Below are 20,405 nucleotides of genomic sequence, written 5' to 3' on the forward strand. Positions count from 1 at the left end.
GGGTATCAGAATGGATAAAAAAACAAGACCCATCTATTTGCTGTCTACAAGAGACTCATTTTAGATCTGAGGACACCTTTAGATTGAGAGTGAGGGGATGGAGAACTATTTATCATGCTACTGGAAGCCAAAAGAAAGCTGGAGTAGCCATACTTATATCAGACAAACTAGACTTTAAATTAAAGGCTGTAACAAGAGATGAAGAAGGGCATTATATAATAATTACAGGGTCTATCCACCAGGAAGAGCTAACAATTATAAATGTCTATGCGCAGAATACCAGAGCCCCCAGATATATAAAACAATTACTCATAAACATAAGCAACCTTATTGATAAGAATGTGGTCATTGCAGGGGACTTTAACACCCCACTTACAGAAATGGATAGATCATCTAGACACACGGTCAATAAAGAAACAAGGGCCCTGAATGACACATTGGATCAGATGGACTTGACAGATATATTTAGAACTCTGCATCCCAAAGCAACAGAATATACTTTCTTCTCGAGTGCACATGGAATATTCTCCAAGATAGATCATATACTGGGTCCCAAAACAGCCCTTCATAAGTATACAAAAATTGAAATTATACCATGCATACTTTCAGACCACAGTGCTATGAAGCTTGAAATCAACCACAGGAAAAAGTCTGGAAAACCTCCAAAAGCATGGAGGTTAAAGAACACCCTACTAAAGAATGAGTGGGTCAACCAGGCAATTAGAGAAGAAATTAAAAAATATAGGGAAACAAACGAAAATGAAAATACAACAATCCAAACACTTTGGGATGCAGCGAAGGCAGTCCTGAGAGGAAAATACATCGCAATCCAGGCCTATCTCAAGAAACAAGAAAAATCCCAAATACAAAATCTAACAGCACACCTAAAGGAACTGGAAGCAGAACAGCAAAGGCAGCCTAAACCCAGCAGAAGAAGAGAAATAATAAAGATCAGAGCAGAAATAAACAATATAGAATCTAAAAAAACTGTAGAGCAGATCAACGAAACCAAGAGTTGGTTTTTTGAAAAAATAAACCAAATTGACAAACCTCTAGCCAGGCTTCTCAAAAAGAAAAGGGAGATGACCCAAATAGATAAAATCATGAATGAAAATGGAATGATCACAACCAATCCCTCAGAGATACAAACAATTATCAGGGAATACTATGAAAAATTATATGCCAACAAATTGGACAACCTGAAAGAAATGGACAAATTCCTAAACACCCACACTCTTCCAAAACTCAATCAGGAGGAAATAGAAAGCTTGAACAGATCCATAACCAGCAAAGAAATTGAATCGGTTATCAAAAATCTCCCAACAAATAAGAGTCCAGGACCAGATGGCTTCCCAGGGGAGTTCTACCAGACGTTTAAAGCAGAGATAATACCTATCCTTCTCAAGCTATTCCAAGAAATAGAAAGGGAAGGAAAACTTCCAGACTCATTCTATGAAGCCAGTATTACTTTGGTTCCTAAACCAGACAGAGACCCAGTAAAAAAAGAGAACTACAGGCCAATATCCCTGATGAATATGGATGCAAAAATTCTCAATAAGATACTAGCAAATCGAATTCAACAGCATATAAAAAGAATTATTCACCATGATCAAGTGGGATTCATTCCTGGGATGCAGGGCTGGTTCAACATTCGCAAATCAATCAACGTGATACATCACATTAATAAAAGAAAAGAGAAGAACCATACGATCCTGTCAAAGGCCTTTGACAAAATCCAGCACCCTTTCTTAATACAAACCCTTGAGAAAGTCGGGATAGAAGGAACATACTTAAACATCATAAAAGCCATTTATGAAAAGCCCACAGCTAACATCATCCTCAATGGGGAAAAACTGAGAGCTTTTTCCCTGAGATCAGGAACACGACAGGGATGCCCACTCTCACAGCTGTTGTTTAACATAGTGTTGGAAGTTCTGGCATCAGCAATCAGACAACAAAAGGAAATCAAAGGCATCAAAATTGGCAATGATGAAGTCAAGCTTTCGCTTTTTGCAGATGACATGATATTGTACATGGAAAATCCGATAGACTCCACCAAAAGTCTGCTAGAACTGATGCATGAATTCAGCAAAGTCGCAGGATACAAAATCAATGTACAGAAATCAGTTGCATTCTTATACACTAACAATGAAGCAACAGAAAGACAAATAAAGAAACTGATCCCATTCACAATTGCACCAAGAAGCATAAAGTACCTAGGAATAAATCTAACCAAAGATGTACAAGATCTGTATGCTGAAAACTATAGAAAGCTTATGCAGGTAATTGAAGAAGATATAAAGAAATGGAAAGACATTCCCTGCTCATGGACTGGAAGAATAAATATTGTCAAAATGTCAATACTACCCAAAGCTATCTACACATTCAATGCAATCCCAATCAAAATTGCACCAGCATTCTTCTTCAAACTAGAACAAGCAATCCTAAAATTCATATGGAACCACAAAAGGCCCCGAATAGCCAAAGTAATTTTGAAGAAGAAGACCAACGCAGGAGGCATCACAATCCCAGACTTTAGCCTCTACTACAAAGCTGTCATCATCAAGACAGCATGGTATTGACACAAAAACAGACAAATAGACCAATGGAATAGAATAGAAACCCCAGAACTAGTCCCACAAAAGTATGGCCAACTAATCTTTGACAAAGCAGGAAAGAACATCCAATGGAAAAAAGACAGTCTCTTTAACAAATGGTGCTGGGAGAACTGGACAGCAACATGCAGAAGGTTGAAACTAGACCACTTTCTCACACCATTCACAAAAATAAACTCAAAATGGATAAAGGACCTGAATGTAAGACAGGAAACCATCAAAACCCTAGAGGAGAAAGCAGGAAAAGACCTCTCTGACCTCAGCCGTAGCAATTTCTTACTCGACACATCCCCAAAGGCAAGGGAATTAAAAGCAAAAATGAATTACTGGGACCTTATGAAGATAAGCTTCTGCACAGCAAAGGAAACAACCAACAAAACTAAAAGGCAACCAACGGAATGGGAAAAGATATTCGCAAATGACATATCAGACAAAGGGCTAGTATCCAAAATCTATAAAGAGCTCACCAAACTCCACACCCGAAAAACAAATAACCCAGTGAAGAAATGGGCAGAAAACATGAATAGACACTTCTCTAAAGAAGACATCCGGATGGCCAACAGGCACATGAAAATATGCTCAACATCGCTCCTTAACAGGGAAATACAAATCAAAACCACACTCAGATATCACCTCACGCCAGTCAGAGTGGCCAAAATGAACAAATCAGGAGACTATAGATGCTGGAGAGGATGTGGAGAAACGGGAACCCTCTTGCACTGTTGGTGGGAATGCAAATTGGTGCAGCCGCTCTGGAAAGCAGTGTGGAGGTTCCTCAGAAAATTAAAAATAGACCTACCCTATGACCCAGCAATAGCACTGCTAGGAATTTACCCAAGGGATACAGGAGTACTGATGCATGGGGGCACTTGTACCCCAATGTTTATGGCAGCACTCTCAACAATAGCCAGATTGTGGAAAGAGCCTAAATGTCCATCAACTGATGAATGGATAAAGAAATTGTGGTTTATATACACCATGGAATACTACGTGGCAATGAGAAAGAATGAAATATGGCCCTTTGTAGCAACATGGATGGAACTGGAGAGTGTGATGCTAAGTGAAATAAGCCATACAGAGAAAGACAGATACCATATGGTTTCACTCTTATGTGGATCCTGAGAAACTTAACAGAAACCCATGGGGGAGGGGAAGGAAAAAAAAAAGAGGTTAGAGTGGGAGAGAGCCAAAGCATAAGAGACCGTTAAAAACTGAGAACAAACTGAGGGTTGATGGGGGGTGGGAGGGAGAGGAGGGTGGGTGATGGGTATTGAGGAGGGCACCTTTTGGGATGAGCACTGGGTGTTGTATGGAAACCAATTTGACAATAAATTTCATATATTGAAAAAAAAAATCACACACAGCAGAGAAGACTGTGGGGGGGAATCTCAGTTCTGTGGGTTCTCAGCACTGACCCTGTGTTCCAAGACCATCCTGATGTTCCTGTCCCAGTGGGTGATTATGCTTTCCCCAAAGGTGCCCAGTTGGTATGAGTCCAATGCTCCATTTGCTCTTGGAAGTGTAGGAAAGTGGCTCAGAATGTTCTCTCTGTCCCCTCCCTCAGGTCTTTAGCTCACTGAGAATGAGTATGGTGGGCAGGATAACAGCCTCCCAAAGATGTCCGCACCCTAATCCCCGGGACCTTAGAGATTATGCTACATTACAGGGGGAATGAAGATTGTAGAGACAATTAAGGTTGCTAACCAACTGACCTTAAAATAAAGAGAATCTCCTGGATTATCTGGGAGGGCTCACTGTAATCACAAGGGGCCTTACAGGTGGAAGGAGACAGAAGAATCCATGTCAGAGTGATGCAAGATGACAAAGACTTGACCAGCCACTGCTGGTTTTGAAGATGGAAGGGGGTTGAGAGCCAGGGAACACTGGAGGCCTCTAGGAGCTGGGAAAGCCGGAAAATGGATTCTCCCCTAGACCTCCAGAGAGAACTGCCGTCCTCCTGACACCTTGATTTTGGCCCAGGGAGACCCAACCTGCTCACCAATCTGAATGTTATGATGAGACATTATGTCCATTGGCAGATATGCAGCACCACCTATGAGGTATTCTAGCGATTCACCTCTTCCTCCCAGCACACACACATAACTGAGCCTACATGGTCAATCTTCTGGGTCTGAGACAAAACACAGGCACGCGGGAAGAAATTCAATGGCACCACAAAGAGGCAATCACCTGAACTGTTAATGTGAGAAGTTCAATGGGAGAAGTGAACTGGATTTTTTTTTTTAACAGATCACAGGGGAGGAAAGAGGGGGCTTAATGGTGTTGATTATGAGAGACTTAAGTCACCTGTCAACTAAACACATCGTGTGGACCTTGTTTGGATCCTGACTTCAACAACAACAAAACGTAAAAAACCAACCAACCGAATAAAAACCTGTGACGATCAGGGAACTCTGACCGTGGCTGACTGGGTATTAGATTATAATAAGAAATTATTAGCAATTTTGTTAAATGTGATAATGGCATGGTGCTCATACCTTTTTAAAGGTCCTTATCTGATAAAGATATATGCTGAAATGTTTATAAGTAAAATAATATGCTGTCTAGGATTTGCTTTAAGATCATCTAGAAAATGAAACTGAGTGGAAATAAGATGATTGGAAAAAAGGGTAATTGTTGAAGCTGAGTGATGGGTGCAAGGGTGTTCACTGTATTATTATCTCTACTTTTGTGTTCATCTGAATATTTCCACAATTCCTTCTACCTTCCACAAAACTACAAAAACACATTTTTAGAAGAGATAGTAATATGCCCCAGTTAATTTTGTGTTTTTTATATTTACCTTAATTTTTTTGAGAGAAAGACGCACGTGTGTGAGCGGGGGAGGGGCAAAGTCAGACAGAGAAAGAGAGAACTACAGGCAGGTTCCATGCTCAGCGCAGAGCCTAACATGGGGCTCAATCCCATGACCCCAGGATCACGACCCCACGGAAATCAAGAGTCGTATGCTTAACCGACTGAGCTACCCAGGCGCCCCTACCCCAGTTAATTTTGAAACACACACACACACACACACACACACACACGCACGCGCGCACACACACCATCCAGTTCTGAATAAAAACATTATTTTGTAGCCATTGTATGTTTCCATGAAGGTGCAGAGATGCTTCACATCAGGACTATACCAATTTTATTACTTTTTTTACTTGGGAAAAAACATTGGTTACTATTGTCTCAGAGAGTTATGACCAGACTTCCAGGGGGCTTAGTATTAAAGTATAAACTTGATCACTTTTGGCATTGTATGAGCTCATCCTCATGTTAAAACTTTAAAAACAGTTGAGCTGGAATTAGATTCAGCTCCAATGAAAAGTTTGTAAATAAGTTTTTTTTATATTAAATATAATTTATTGTCAAATTGTTTCCATACAACACCCAGTGCTCATCCCTGTAGGTAAGTTTTAATGGTCTGTTACAGTAGAGATTTTAGTAGAAAATTGGCTCAGAATGTCATTAATCAACATGACCCATGTATATTAGTTTCCTTTTTAAAAAAAATTTTTTTTAACGTTTATTTATTTTTGAGACAGAGAGAGACAGAGCATGAACGGGGGAGGGTCAGAGAGAGAGGGAGACACAGAATCCAAAACAGGCTCCAGGCTCTGAGCTGTCAGCACAGAGCCCGACGCGGGGCTCGAACTCACGGACTGCGAGATCATGACCTGAGCCAAAGTCGGCCGCTTAACCGACTGAGCCACCCAGGCGCCCCTAGTTTCCTTTTTTAAAAAAATGTTTATTTATTTATTTTGAGAGAGAGCGAGCATGAACAGTGTAGGGGCAGAGGGAAGGCAGAGAGAGAATCCCAAACAGTACACGGGGCTTGATCTCGCAAACCATGAGATCATGGCCTAAGCTACAATCAAGAGTCAGAGGCTTAACAGACCGAGCCATCCAGGCGTCCCAATATATATTGGTTTCCTGTTTGAGGCCTTGAGTTATGTATTGTCTGTATTCTCTTAAATCTACTTTGTAACTAACCATCACAGTTGTTTTGCCCTAGAATGGCTAGGTAGCATTTGGGTCTGATCACTTGTCTTCCACACCACTCTCTCTGCAAGGGAAAGAAAGGCGTTATGTCAATTAGTGTCTTCAGTCAATACATGATTTACAAGTCTACCTAGGGGCTCTTTCAAATGCAATCTGCAAGCACTAAACAGCTTGGTGCAGTGGAAAAACCATGGTCTGTGGACTCAGACTGTTTCTGACACTGAAGCCTTGGGGAAATTACCTGATTTCTTCGAGTTTCTCCCTCTTCAACTGTAAATAGTACAGACACGCCTTGCAGAGAATGTAATGAAAATGCATAGAAACCTATATAACAACAAAAAAAATGCATAGAAAATACTTTATCAGCTGATTCCACTTGCACCAGGTCAAGTGTGAAGAGATTCACTCAACAGTGAAGTATTCATTTTTAAACTGATTTTTAAAAAGCCAAAGCAAGTGAAATTGATTAGATCCAAGATTGGATTGGAGGTGACTGGGGCTTAAATTACCAACTGCTTCAGGGAGAAGAATATAATTCTAAGGCACTATTGAGTTGGAAACACCAGTGGAAGGAAGTGGACGAGCAAAAAGGACCAAGCTTATAAGGAGACACCAGACATTGAGTCTGAAATGGGCTCTCCCTTCCCTGGCCCTCTCTCTTCCTCTGAGCTCACATACTTGCTTTTACTCTGAGGGTTTTTTAAATGTGTGTGTGTGTGTGTGTGTGTGTGTGTGTGTATACACACATTTGGTGTTTGTTATTATTTTAAGTAGCTTTATGCCCAACATGGCGTTTGAGTCCTGACCCCAAGATCAAGAGCCATGCCTTCCACTAAGCCAGCCAGGTGCCCCTACTCTGATGTTTTGAAACAAAACAAAATAGGGTCAGGCTCTGCAACAGCTAGAGGAGCTTTCAGATTCTTTCTGAGATAGAAACTGACTTTACCTAAAGAATGACTTCCTGTATGTGCTGTACCTGTTAGATCAAGAAATGACCTCAGACGATTCTTAGGTCAGTGAAACTGTGGTAGGGTCCCCTCCCTAAGGAGAGAGGGGGGAAAAAAAGGAGAGAAAACTTCAAGGTAACCTGGCTACGTGCCAGCATAACAACATCCCTCATGACCTTGTAAACTGAGACTACTTAAACAGACTGTATGTTTGTGTGTGTTACCATATATGGGAGACAAAAAAAAAAAAATAGAAAATGTATAAAAACTATGCCACGTCCAGGCCTCAGTTCCCTTACGAACCCAACTGAGAGGTGCCAGCACGAATAAAGTTGCTTCCTGGAAATTAAAAAGCCTTGGTGTCATGACTGTCTGTGTGAGAATCCTGCTACAAAACTACTCTGTACGATACTATAATGGTGGATGCAAGTCGTTATACATTTGTCCAGACCCATGAATTACACAACACCAAGAGGGCACCCCGATATAAACTGTGCACTTTGGGTGATCATGATGTGTACGTACATGTAGGTTCATTGGGTGTAACAAGTGTGCACTGTGGTGCGGGATACCCACAGCCGGAGAGGTTGTGTGTGTGTGTAGTGATAGGAGGTATATGGGAACCCTCTGTATTTTCTGATCAATTCTGCCATGAACTTAAAACCATGCCAAAAATAAGGTATACTCATTTTAAGGTAAATTAAAAAGATTTTTAATGTTTATTGATTTTTGAGAGGGGAGAGAGAGAGAGAGTGTGGGGGGGCAGAGAGAGAGAGAGAGAGAGAGAGAGAGAGAGAGAATCTGAAGTAGGCTCCAGGTTTTGAGCTGTCAGCGCAGAGCCTGACACAGGGCTCGAACTCACCAACTGTGAGATCATGACAGGAGCTGAAGTCAGGCATTCAACCAACTGAGCCACCCAAGCATCCCTGGTAAATTTTTAAAAGTGAGGCCATACAAACAAAAAGTAATAAGGTAACTGACTACCTAGCCAATGCACTTCCTGGTTGCGCCATACCCATTAAAGATAAGAGAAATGGGGCACCTGGGTGGCTCAGTCGGTTAAGCGTCCGACTTCGGCTCAGGTCATGATCTCACGGTCCGTGAGTTCAAGCCCCGCGTCGGGCTCTGTGCTGACAGCTCGGAGCCTGGAGCCTGCTTCGGATTCTGTGTCTCCCTTTCTCTCTGCCCCTCCCCCGTTCATGCTCTGTCTCTCTCTGTCTCAAAAATAAATAAACATTAAAAAAAAATTTTTTAAATATCATATGATTTCTAGAGTTCCTGGCAAGATGGTAATTTAGCACCAGCTTCTGGCTCCAACCATCAAGGTCAACCCTGGAGGAATTATAGAGAAGCATCATGGATCCTAGAATGAACTAGGAAAAGTCTGTGAGCAACCTCTGGGAGAAGACTATTTTGAACCTACCTCTGTGTGTGTGTGTGTGTGTGTGTGTGTGTGTGTGTGTGTGTGTAAAGGTAGCTGAAGCCTGAGGTAGAGGAGTCATAACAGTCGAAGGTAATTAGAGGGAAAAAAGATTAAATAGATGATAGATGATAGATGATAGATGATAGATAAGAGAGAGGGACAGAAAGAGAGAGAGGAGAGAGATTTGGATTCTACTCTGCCTCCTCTACCCACCCCATACACACGCTCTCCAGGAGCAATGGTGCAGGAGTCACAGGGATAAAATCAGGGCAGCCAGGATGATGGGTTAGGGAGTGTCTAGCCTCAGCCCTTCATTACCTTCCCCCTCCTCCAAACCCTCAGAGTGAACAATTTACTAAATAGGAAGTGCCTCCCCTACGTGATTCTTTCTGGGCTACTGAAGGTCAGAGCCCTGAGCTGAAGAGTGGCTGTGCTTGGGGGAGTGGTACTAAATTGAAGTGTTTAACAGTGATTTTCTGGTGTCTGGTTCTGTTCACACGAATGCTCGTTTCCTTCACTCTCTTTGAGTTCATCCAGTTGATGTAAACTAGGGTCTGGCTCTTGGAACTGCCCCAGCACAGACTGTCTGGTACCTCCAGAGGAACCTGAGCTCCCTCGCCAAAATCACAACACACCCTTGTGCCAAATTCCTAATGAGGGAGTGAACAAAATGGGTTAGATATCATAGGAAGCAGACCAAGAATGGACCAAGATTTTGAAATAAATGTAATAAATATACCAGAAGAGTTAAGGCATTAAAAATATGAAAGGAGAGGGGTGCCTGGGTGGCTCAGTCACTTAAGCATCCAACTTTGGCTCAGATCATGATCTCAGAGTTCATGAGTTCAAGCCCAGCGTTGAGATCTCTGCTGTCAGTGCAGACCCCACTTCGGATCCTCTGTCTCCATCTCTCCCTGCCCCTCCCCCACTCCCATTCTCTCTCTCTCTCTCTCTCTCTCTCTCTCTCTCTCTCTCTCTCTCTCTCCCCCCCCACCTCAAAACTAAACAAACATTATTTAAAAAGACATATGAGGGGCGCCTGGGTGGCTCAGTCAGTTAAGTGTCCAACTCTTGGTTTCAGCTCAGGTCATGATCTCGCAGTTTTTTGTGAGTTTGAGCCCCACATCGGGCTGTGAGCTGATGGTGCAGAGCTGGCTTGGGATTCTCTCTCTCTTTCTCTCTCTCTCTCCCTCCCTCCCTCCCTCTCTCTCTGCCTCTGCCCTACTCACGTGTCTCTGTCTCTCTCAAAATAAAGAAATAAACTTTAATAAATAAATAAATAAATAAATAAATAAAAAGACATATGAAAGGAGGCTGGAAATTAGAACCAAGGGAAACCATTAGGTATGGAAAATATAGTGGGCAAAATAAAGAACCCAGGAGATAAGATCAATCACAGAATGGACAGAGATAAAATACTGATTTCCGAGTTACAGCATTAGATTCAGGACCTCTTACAGAAACAAGCAGGGAAGGATAAAGAAATAGAAAATATAAAGGAAAGTTAAAAGATATAGAGAATAGACGCAGAAGGATCATCTGGATAATATGAGCTCCAGTTGGAGAAAAAAATTAAAATTAAAAAAGCAAACCACTCCTTTCCAGAGTCCCACTTTTTCCTTTTCTTAAACACAAACACACACACACACACACACACACACACACCAGGATATTAGTGGAAAAATTGGTGAAATTTCACTGATGTCTGTAATTTAATTAATAATAATGTACCAATGTTAATAATAGCATACCTATTCTTACTTATTCTACTATGATTTTTTAAGATGTTCATATTAGGGGATCAGAGTGAGAGCTATAAGGAGCTTGGTACTATTTTTACAACTTTTCTCTGTCTAAATTAGTTCAAAATCAAAAGGTTTTAACACTCAGTACTTACATTTTCCAGTTCATTTTATTTTCTGCCACTGACAAATCTATGCGGTCAATGTTCCGATTTTTTTTGTTTAATTCTGGATAAACAATGGAGGAGGGGGTAACATAGATTTATCACTTACAAACTGTTATCAGTATGATGTAATCTATCTGGTCTTTTTTTCTAAAAAAAAAAAAATTTTTTTTTTTTTTTTGCAGGTCAACAATTAAATCATGGTGGATTTTTTAACCTTTCTTTTTGCTGCTTATGGAAGAGGCAACTCTAAGATACCACCGCAAAGATGTCTCTACTCTCTTATTGAAAATTGCCCAAGGGGCGCCTGGGTGGCTCCATTGGTTAAGCATCCAACTCTTGGTTTTGGCTCAGGCCATGATCTCATGGTTCATGAAGTTCCAACTCCACATCGGGCTCTGCGATGATGTGCAAAGCCTGCTTGGGATTCTGTCTCCCTCTTCCTCTCTCTGTCCTCCCCCCTCAAAATAAAGAAATAAACTTTAAAAAAGAAAAAAGAAAGAAAGAAAATTGCCCTAAAGCGAGAGTGACAAATGAAATGCCAGTAGGCACACCAGCAGACCTCAGTATTTGTGAAGAAGGGCCAAGGCTGCTGAGTGCAGGAGACGCGAAGAGAGAAGATCTGCAACTCCAGATACTGGCACAGCACTCCAAGCAGGGTGTTCTCTGCATTGAGCACCTCATAGAGGCTGAGGAGGAAACTCCATCACTAATTATCTGAACAACCAGACTGATGGCAGAGGTGAGCTTTAGGAGTTCCCGGATCTCTGGATTGACAGCAAGGGTTGGCGAAAGAGATACATCATCTTTACTAATCATTCTTCAGGGCCGAAAAATATCTATGGAAGACAACCAGCCCGCTGCTGCCAATATCTAGCCTCGGAAAAGAGGGAAGCTACACCAATCCTCTTAACAGGTCGTTATAAAACCCTGTGCCATGTTCACGGTGGAGCAGGGAAACTTTGGTGCCCCAAGCATTCATTGCCCTGCAAGCAGGGCAGTATAATGTCCACAATATACTCCTGCAAGCAGTTCCATCGGGAATACGAGGATCTAACTCTGGGGGAAAGCAAAGAGAAAAAAACAAAACACAACAGGGGACACAGGGGAAGGGAGAGCCCAGGATGACAGCTGAGCGGTGGCCCTAGAAAGCCCCCAGTCAGGATCCAAGGGCAGTATGTCCTGAAGACATGAAATTTGAATTGATGTTTATTGATGGTATACTTAATGTATTTACATTTCACATGATTAACAACAAGACCAAAATGTTTCCTCACTTGAGGCAGAGGATTTGGAGATAAATTAGTGTTACATGCGTAGAAAACTAGACAAACAAAAAGCAAAATGATGGTAAATTCCAAGCAAAGCAGAAAATTGTACAGGAAATAAAATAGACTCAGTATATCACCTAGCCCAGCTGTGAATAGAGAATTCATAACAAGGTAAACACTGAATATTCTTCTAACCCCAAATGGTGATAGAAACCATATTGGCAGGAGGTGGGGACAGGAAGCTAGGGAGGGAGTGTAATTGAACTAAATCTTTCAGAAGCAAATAGATAATATCTATATGAAGCCGAAAACTGCACAATTTGGAAACAGAGGTATATACAAAAGAAATATTGAAGTGGTCGCCTTTGGGCAGCAGGAAGAGGGGTGGGGCAGGAAACAGCTAATTTTAAACCAAGCCTCATAGAACTATTTGACCAACTAGCTGTGTGCGTCTACAGTAACTCTGATTTTTTAAATTCATAAGCATTCTTATTATAATATAATTATCTGGAAAGTAGTAGGAAACGTGTTGTCTGCTATTATGGAACGCTTTTTTCCATATAAACTGGGTCTCTATGTAATATGTTTTATAGTCCCATATTCTTTTTTTTTTTTAATTTTTTAAAGTTTATTTATTTATTTTGAGAGGGAGAGAGTGAGTGAGCAGGGAAGGGGCAGAGAGAGAATCCCAGGCACACTTTGTGTTGTCAGCACAGAGCCCGATACAGGGCTCGAACTTACCAACTGTGAGACCGTGACCTGAGCTGAGACCAAGAGTTGGACACTTAACTAACTGAGCCACCCAGATGCCCCTAGTCCCATATTCTTGAATGTAAAAGGCCACACACTCAACAGTCCCAATAATAATAATGCCATTCTGAACTTCTTGCATATTCTAGGTTTTTAGTTTCTTGGATTGGGCATTTGTTTCTTTCCAAAGCAACCAAACTGCAGTGCTTGGCCCTAAAAATTACAGTCAGTGAATAAGCAGAAAATGTCCCTTTAAAAAAAAAAAAATAGGGGACCTGGGTGGTTCAGTTGGTTAAGTGTCCAACTTTGGCTCAGGTCATGATCTTGAGGTTCATGAGTTCAAGCCTCATGTCAGGCTCTATGCTGACAGCTCAGAGCCTGGAGCCTGCTTTGGATTCTATGTCTCCCTCTCTCTCTGCCCCTCCCCCTGCCTCTCTCTCGCGCGCAGCGCGCGCGCGCGACTGTCTCTCAAAAATAAATAAATAAACATTAAAAAAATAAAAATAAAACTCCCACTTGCTTGTGCTATCTCTTCCTTCTGTTAATCCAGAGCATCTTTAACTCCATTTATAATGATGGTAGAGAAACATGTTCTTTTTTCAAAAGTTACTACCTCAAACTTACATAACTAAAAGTCAATCCTACAAGAAGATTTTCTTTAAGATGATGATGAATGTAGAGGCATAGGCATTTTAACTTGTTTGACTAGATTAAAAAATAAAGACATTTTCTTTTTAATATATATCTAATACATGCCTACAGAACAATACATTTTCACATATGGCTTATGGTTAATATGTATTAGATACATTTGAGACTTAATTAAAAGTATAGAGCCTTTTGAAATTCAGAGATAAAAATATGCTCTTTTAAAACACAAAGCAATTTAAAGTATTTATTTATTTATTTATTTATTTATTTATTTATTTTCATTTACATCCAAGTTAGCATATACTGCAATGATGATTTCAGGAGTGGAATCCAGTAGATAATATCCCTTTATAAAAGCTGCAGAGGGGCGCCTGGGTGGCTCAGTCAGTTGAGCGTCCGACTTCGGCCCAGGTCACGATCTCAGGTTCGTGGGTTCAAGCCCGGCGTTGGGCTCTGTGCTGGCAGCTCAGAGCCTGGAGCCTGCTGCAGATTCTTTGTCTCCTTCTCTCCGCCCTTCCCCACTCATGCGCTCACGCTAGCGCTCTCTCTCTCTCTCTCTCTCTCTCTTATGTAAACATTTTTAAAAAATTTTAAAAGCTGCATAAAACCAGGTATGACTCAGCTGGGTAAAGCTGTCTTTCCAAATGCCCTTTCTGGCAAAGGAGAATTGTTTAAACACCTGGACTTGGAGACTGTGCCAGGTCGGTTGAAAGTAAATCAAGTAAATCGCTAACTGCTAGAAAGTCTGCTATCCTGCTGTGTTGTGTAACTCAATGATGGACAGCTGTGATAACATTGGTAGCCACACCTGTTTTCCTGGCAGCGCTGGACACTTACAAAGTTGCTTTTTCAAGTCGGAAGAAGAGCTTTTCTCTGTTCTCGCGCACGCCACTCCGGGCGATAATAACCTAGGCTTCTGCTTAGTTTCTTGAGTTTGGGAGTTTGTTTCCTTTAAATTAACACTTCTTACCCAGGAACTGCTGTCACGCCAGGAGGCTGACCTTCGAGTGCTGGGAACGCTCCACCCCCAAGAAACTCCAGGGTGCTGTTCCCCTTGTGCTGAGTATTTGTGTAAGAGTATTTATACTTCCTTGTTGTACGGAGAGTAAAAAACCATGCCGCAGTAACTTCATCGTCACTGGTGGCCATGTGGCTACCACATGGGTTATGACTCATCCACCAACTACTGCCGTCTACATTACAGCCAGAGGCTTTCATAAGAACCTGGGACCTCCAGGTGGCTCAGTCCCTTGAGCTTCCTACTCTTGATTTCACCACCCCCCCCTCCACCCCGACCTGATCTCATGGTTTGTGGGTCTGTGCTGATGGTTCGAGCCTGCTTGGGTTTCTCTCTCTTTCTCTCTGCCCCTCCTCTGCGGGCTTGCTCTCTCTCAAAATAAATAAACTTAAAGACAAAAACAAGAACCTGACAACCCTTTAGATTTGTTGGTGTGAAATCCCCAAACTTAGTGGAAGGCAGAATGTCACAGGAACTATGCTTTTAGGGTGGGTGCATAGGTGTCCTGGGCTCTGTACCACAAGCTTTTTTTTTTTTTTTTTTTTAAGTTTATTTAGTTTGAGAGAGACAGAGTGCGAGGGGGAAAAGGGGGAGAGAAAGGGACAATCCCTAGCAGGCTCCACGTGTGGTCAGCGCAGAGCCCAATGAGGGGCTCAGGAACCTGTGAGATCTCAGCAGAAATCAAGAGTCAGAAGTTTGAACAGCTGAGCCACCCAGGTGCCTGTTTTGTTTTGTTTTTTAATGTTTTTTTTTTTTTTTGAGAGAGAGAGAGAGAGAGAGAGAGAGAGACAGAGCACAAGCAGGGGAGGAGCAGAGAGAGAGAGAGGGAAACACAGAATCCCAAACAGGCTCCAGACTCTGAGCTGTCAGCACAGAGCCCAACGTGGGGCTCAAACCCACGAACCCCAACATCATGACCTGAGCCGACGTAGGACGCCTAACCGACTGAGTCACCCAGGCATCCCTGTTTTGTTTTGTTTTTTTAAACAGCTACCAACTCCCTCTGAACAGTCCAATCAATCCTAAAGACGGTGCTAGGAAGCAGTTTCCCTTCCCAGACTCCATGGGACAGCCTTAGCCCACTTTTCCTCTTCCTCAGGTTCTGCCCTAGGGGATTCCTTTCTAGCTCCCACACCCACCACAAATAGAGGGCCAAGGAAGTCTTTTTTCACGAAGGCCTCAACCTCTGGGACTGTACCCACAGCAGTCTCCTTGATCTTTGGGTTGGGATACACAGGCTCTATGGGCTAGCCCAGCTCCCACCCTGCCCACATGCTTTCAAGGAGGTGGATCAAAGGCAATCATTGGAAACACAACGCCTTGTAAAATAATCTCAGGAACCTGCTTGTACTGGAGACCCAAGGCTCAACCACCTCACTTGGATCCCAGAATCTTGGCTTATGGTGTGGCTGTTGCCTCTGAAATCTTTCACATTTTATGAAAGGATGTACTGGCTATGAGGAAATCGATTACCTTGGTATTTCCATGGCTTCCGGTTTGGACTTCAATATCGAGAGGGAAGCAGCCCACCCATCTTGGAACCCCAAAGGTCAGTCTATAGGCAGAACCCTATAGACAAGGGAGGTGATAGACGTCTTCGCCTCTTTGTGGCTTAGTGTTTTACTGTACTGGGGCGTTTCCCTTTCTCTGTCCCCTTTATAGATTGTTCAATCCTAAAGGAGAGTACTGTGTAAGCGATCCGCATGTCTGCACCACAGCTGGTGCCTTGGGAACTCCCTCTCCACGCCTCTGCCTGCTCTCAGAACCTGGGGGAAGAGGAACGTCCAGGAACTCTGGAGACTCGCGTCCGACTGAGCGTCCTTGGACCTGTCCGTGCAAAGGGGCTTTCGCTGTCACACCAGGCTGCCACTGCCTCTCTAGCGCCCCAGAGACCCCTCCTTTCTGTGTGCTCTGTGCTTCCCGGTGCGCGCAGGTGGTGGCGTCTGGCTTCGCTCCCTCTCCACCTGCCCCACCCGCCCGCAGCCCACGTCACCCGGGCCTTGAGACCGCCACGCTAGTCTTTCTAGGGAAGTCTCTGCAGAGGCTGGAGCAGAGAAGCGACCACGCCGGGCCCGGAGAGGAGCGCGCGGGCCAGCGCCCGCTGCAATGGTCCGCGTCCTGCAGACGGGGATCGGGAGCGGACCAGACCCCTGAGGGATGGGGAGAGGCGAGGCTTTGAGGACCTGAGCCAAGCTGCTGGAAGAACCTCCCTACCCCCTCGCCTCCCACCGCGTAGGCGTCTCCGAGGAGGCACCAGCGTGCTCCAGCCTCCCCCCGCCTGTGTCCGCTCCTTGTATTCCTGGGGCACGCCGCCGGGCTAGGGTGGCACGGAGGGGGGGGCACCGAGCTACAACAGCATCTGCCCGATCCGGGCATCCGCGCCTGGAAGGACAACAGGTGGCTATGGCGGGTGGACCCGAGTGGCCTCCCCGCTCCGGCTGCTGCGCCCCCACCCCCAGAGGATGCTTCCAGCAGGTGGGTTCCTATTTGACTTGCCCAGATGTGTGCGCCCTGTCCCCTGCCCGGGGAAGGGAGTGAGTGTGGGCGACGTGGGGGAGAAGGAGGTAGGAAATCACGCCTCTGATTCTGCAAACGCACACCCTTCCCCTTTTTGTCGTATTGCTGACATTCTTAAAGCATACGAGTCAAAGGCAGAGAGCTAGGATTTGGCTATAGATGGTGAAAGGCGCTGGTGTTGGGGTTCAGGGAAAACAAAGTCAAGCTCGTATTCTCTGGGCACTAGCGTGGTTCCAGGTTCTGCGCCACGCGCCCTGCCGGGACTCCAACATGCCCAAGAAGACGAGGGGCTCCAGAGCAAGCCGCGTGGAGAGATGATTGAACCCGCGTGTCCTGCGGACTACACACATAGTGGGGGTTCCTGGGCGGTTTAATCCAATCCTGGCTCCAGCTGCTGCTCTCACAGGCGCCCTCGGGCCAATCTGCCTCGGAACCTCGGTGTACAGAACTTTCTCCATTTCACCACCGCCCGCTTTCCTGACCAGAACCCTTAGTTTCCTAAACATACTGGGGACAGACGGCCGCCACTCCTTGGGAGGATTTGCAAATGGGAACCATGTCCCCATTCCCCGCAAGTGACCTGTGGAAGTAGAGATCCACGAATGAGGGAGCTCATCCTGGTATCACACTCCAACTGGCTCATAAGGAGTAGGGACTATCAAACAGACTAAAGGAAGGGAATTAATTAATTAATACTGACTACTCATATACAAAGAACCAGGTGCTTTGGATCCATTATTTTATGTAATCCTCACACTCTAACAGAAATACATTATTCACTTTTTTAAAAGTCTTTAAAAACACAGCGTTGTACAGAAAAATGCACAAATAATAAGGTTGATGAAAGCGAACATACCCAGACCTGGGACACACCCACCCAGACCTAGGACACACCCAGAGACTCTCTGTGCCACACACCCCCACTAGCCACTCCTTTCTCCCTACAAGTAAACACTAAATTGACTTTTTAAGATCGTAGGCTAGTTTTGCCTGGTTCTGAACCCATCTTATGCCCTATACAGTATACTCTGGTAGGTCCAGCTTCTTTCACTGAGTATTATGTCAGTTACCATCACATTGTAGGTAGCAATAGTTTGTTCTTTGCACTTTTGTAAGTGCACTTACATTTTGTAAGTTTGCACTTACATTGGTGTGCATTGGTGTATGCCAATGTATCCATTTTCTATGGACATTGGGGTTACTTACACTTAGGCGGCTATGATGGAAAGTGTTATCTCATGGCTATACATGTTTTCTTGGTGCACATATTTCTGTTGGCTGCGTACTTAGGAGATGCTGACTGTGCTTGTGCTTTTAGAGGTTACTGTCAAATGCCATTTTCCTAAGTGGCTGTAGCAATTTGCATGCCCACCCACAATGGATAAGAGTTCCAGTTACTCCACAGTTTCACCGGCACTTGATTTTGCCAGTGGTGGTTGTTGTTGCACATTTTTTAAAAGTTTGTTTATTTATTTATTTAAGTAATCTCTACACCCAAGGTGGGACTTGAACCCACAACCTAGAAATCAAGAGTTGCATGCTCTTCTGATTGAGCTAGTCAGGTGTCTCTGTCAGTGTTTTAAATATTAGCCATTGTGATGTGTCTACTGTGGTTTCTCATAATAATTTTATTTTCCATTTGCCTGATGTCTGGTAAGATTGAGCATCTTTCTATATATGTATTGGCCTCTTTTATGAAGTAACTGTTCAAGTAGTTGGCTCCAACTTTATTCTTCTTCAAGATAATCATTACTATTCTTGACTCTGTGTGTGTGTGTAAGTATATATATTTTTAAAACAATTTATCAGTCCCTATTCCCCAAAAGACTCAAACTTTGATTGGTATTTCACAGAATATATATATTTATATATATATATTTGGGGAGAATTTGCATCTCTATAATGTTGAGTCATCTAATCCATGATCATGGTAATATCTCTCATAGGCTGACTTTCATTTTTTCTCTCAATAATACTTTAAAGTTTTCTGTACAGAGTCTTTCAGAATCTTTCCCATGATTCATTCCTAGGCATCTGATATGTTGTGTTTTTTTTTAATGTTTATTTATTTTTGAGAGAGAGGAACAGAGCATGAGTGGGGGAGGGGCAGAGAGAGAGAGAGAGAGAGAGAGAGAGACAGAATCTGAAGCAGGCTCCAGGCTCTGAGCTGTCAGCACAGAGTCTGATGCGGGGCTCGAACCCACAAATGGTGAGATCATGAGCTCAGCCGAAGTCGGATGCTTAACTGACTGAGCCAACCGGGAGCCCCATGATGTGTTTTATGTTATTATAAATTGCACTGTCTTTTAAATTTCAATTTTCTCATTGCTTGGTACAGGTATTCAGAAACACAACTGACTTTTGTAAATTGACCTTGTATCTAAATTCACTTATTATTTCTAAAAGCTTACCTGTAGATATTTTCAGATTGCATTCATGTATAATCCTGCTGTGTGAATAAGTTGAAAGTTCTATTTCTTGATTGTTCAATCTTTATGCTTTTTATTTCCCTTTCTTGCTTTATCGCCCTAGTTAAAACCTCCAGCACAAGGTTGAATAAAATTGGTAATAGCAAGTATTGTCTCATTCATCTCAGGGAGATCATGAGCTAGGACACTGGCTGTAGAGTTTCTGTGATCTTTGTCCAATTAAGGAAGTCTCCTACTTTTAGTTTATTGAAAACTTTTATCACAAATTGTTTAATTTTATCAAATGTTTTTCCTGCATCTATTCAGATAACCATATCATTTTTCTTCTCTATTCTGTTAATGCGATAAATGGAAATGTGATGCATGCTAGACATATTAGAGTCATCCCTGGGAGTTTTGCTGGGTCATTGAGAATGATCCTCTCTCTTCTCTCCCATAATTTGGAACTATAACAGCTATGTAAGTCTGGAGCTTCTGGGAATATCTTTCCTACCACATGGAGAGAGCCTGCCAGAAAATAAGGTCAACCCAGAGGAAATCAAAGCCAAGATATGGGTGGGGGGAGTATGAGAGAGAGAGAAAGATACCCACACAGAAAGTAATGTTGGTGACAACATTTAAACCCTGGATCTAACAATGTCAAACTTTTCCTAGATAAACAAGCTATACGAGCCAATCAACTTTCTTTTCTTAAAGTACTCTGAGTTTATCTTATTTGTACTCATTATGCCCATCTTGCTGGGATGGTTTTCCCAAGCAAATTGCAAAAATGCATATCAGGCTGTTGAACATAAACTGTATTTCCATCACAGCTGAGTGATGGGACTGGGCATGGGGCTGGGCACTGCAGCTAAAACATGCAATTCT

The sequence above is a fragment of the Panthera pardus genome, unplaced genomic scaffold (assembly GCF_024362965.1).
Source record: "Panthera pardus isolate Hobbes unplaced genomic scaffold, ASM2436296v1 HiC_scaffold_3, whole genome shotgun sequence".
In the NCBI taxonomy this organism is placed as follows: domain Eukaryota; kingdom Metazoa; phylum Chordata; class Mammalia; order Carnivora; family Felidae; genus Panthera; species Panthera pardus.